Genomic DNA, 2,021 nt, shown 5'->3' with positions numbered 1-2,021 from the left:
TGTGATGGAAATAAGCTTAACATGTCTTTTTTTTATTTTTATTTTTCATTATATTTCAATTACACCATTATTTTTTTTCCATCCTTTTTTTCTCTCCATACATTCCTTTCAATTCCATTTATTTTCCTTTACTGGACTCGGAATTAAAAGAATTTTACCTTAATTACCTTAATTGATTGAAATAGTATTATTATTATTTTAAATTTGGATTTCATTTGGATTTCAGAAAATCTAATTACAAAATAATACAAAATTGTCAAGAAAAAAGGTTTTGTAAGATCAAGTTTTCTCAAATAGATTTCAAAATAAGAACATTTAATAAACACGTATATTAGTTTTCTACTTTTCTCTTTACCAAAAAGTCGATTCAAATCACACCCAATTATGATAAAAATCGCCAACGCGTATTCTTCTTCCTCATCCCACTTTCTCTCCTAATTCCATCAATAAATATCACCCTCCAAACCAATTCAATTCACTTCATTTCCTTCCTTTTCACTGTAAAATTCATAAATTTTATGTCTCACAGACCCGTGATTCCTCATTCTTCCTCCATAGCCTTTGGGCTCCATTCCCATCTCCTTGTTTCCAGTGATTTGAATCCTAATTGGTCCTTTTGATTCTTCCATTCTTTTTTCCCAAGTTTGATTTCTGTTCAAATGGGTGTCAAAGGATTCGTTGAAGGTGGTATCGCCTCTATCATCGCAGGTTGTTCTACTCATCCTCTTGATCTAATCAAAGTCCGTATGCAGTTACAGGGCGAATCCGCCCCTGTTTTCGCTCTCAATGGCTCTAGTGGTGCAACAATCACCATGCCAAGACCGCCGCCGGCCGGACCCATATCGGTGGGTGTGAAGATATTCCGGACTGAAGGTGTTGCTGCTTTGTTCTCCGGCGTCTCTGCCACAGTTCTCCGTCAGACGCTCTACTCCACCACCAGAATGGGTCTGTACGAGATCTTTAAAGAAAAGTGGTCTGACCCAAACACCGGTAACCTCACGCTAACCAGGAAGATCGGATCCGGGTTGTTAGCAGGTGGGATCGGCGCTGCCGTCGGGAACCCAGCTGATGTCGCTATGGTGAGGATGCAAGCCGACGGGAGGCTCCCGGCTGCTCAACGGAGGAACTACAAAGGTGTTGCTGATGCGATCTCGAGGATGGTGAAGCAGGAGGGTGTAACCAGTCTCTGGAGAGGATCGTCGCTGACGGTGAATAGGGCGATGATCGTGACGGCGTCGCAGCTGGCGTCGTACGATCAGATCAAGGAGACAATATTATCGAAGGGGGTGATGGGAGATGGGTTGGGGACACATGTAACGGCGAGCTTTGCAGCAGGGTTTGTGGCGGCTGTGGCATCGAATCCGGTGGACGTAATAAAGACTAGGGTAATGAACATGAAGGTGGAGGAAGGGGTGGAGCCACCATATAAGGGGGCGGTGGATTGTGCAGTGAAGACGGTGAGGGCGGAGGGGCCGATGGCATTATACAAAGGATTCATACCAACGATTTCAAGACAGGGTCCATTTACTGTGGTGCTCTTTGTGACACTAGAGCAAGTGCGTAAAATTCTCAAGGATTATTAAATGCTATAGACAAAGATATTAAATTACATTAAATGAGAGATAGTGATGTTGAAGAAAAAAATACTAGTAAGTTATTTATGGATGATAAAATATTATTATATTTTTCAATTATGTCATTTATATTAGTAAAATAAGGCCGCTGTTAGCAACCAACGAATCAATTTTTTATACTATTATGTAGCTAGAATGTTAATTTGTTGTAATATCTTTTTTCTAATTTACGACAATGAAGTGTGGTTATATAAACTATATAATATATTAAATTACAACCTTTTTAGAAACAGAACTCTGTTTTTATTGATGGAAAATTTTTCCCCTTTTTTTTTTTTTTTTTTTTTTTTTTTTTTTTCTATTCTTTTTTATCTCTCGAGACACGGTGATCTTGATGCTTCTTACCACCGCTTCTGGAAAACCCTCATCTTATCCGTGCTTTTACTC

The 2,021-nt window shown here is 39.4% G+C and overlaps 1 pseudogene; it reads left to right on the top strand.

Moving 5' to 3' along the window:
• The first annotated feature begins 388 nt into the window (after nucleotides 1-388).
• Nucleotides 389-1,736, top strand: LOC145015285 (mitochondrial uncoupling protein 5 pseudogene; annotated as a pseudogene).
• Nucleotides 1,737-2,021: the final 285 nt, after the last annotated feature.

This window comes from Lactuca saligna, chromosome 9 (assembly GCF_052625555.1).
Source record: "Lactuca saligna cultivar CGN05327 chromosome 9, ASM5262555v1, whole genome shotgun sequence".
Classification (NCBI taxonomy): domain Eukaryota; kingdom Viridiplantae; phylum Streptophyta; class Magnoliopsida; order Asterales; family Asteraceae; genus Lactuca; species Lactuca saligna.
The sequence above is the reverse complement of the archived record's forward strand: the minus strand, read 5'-3'. Positions and strand labels throughout refer to the sequence as shown.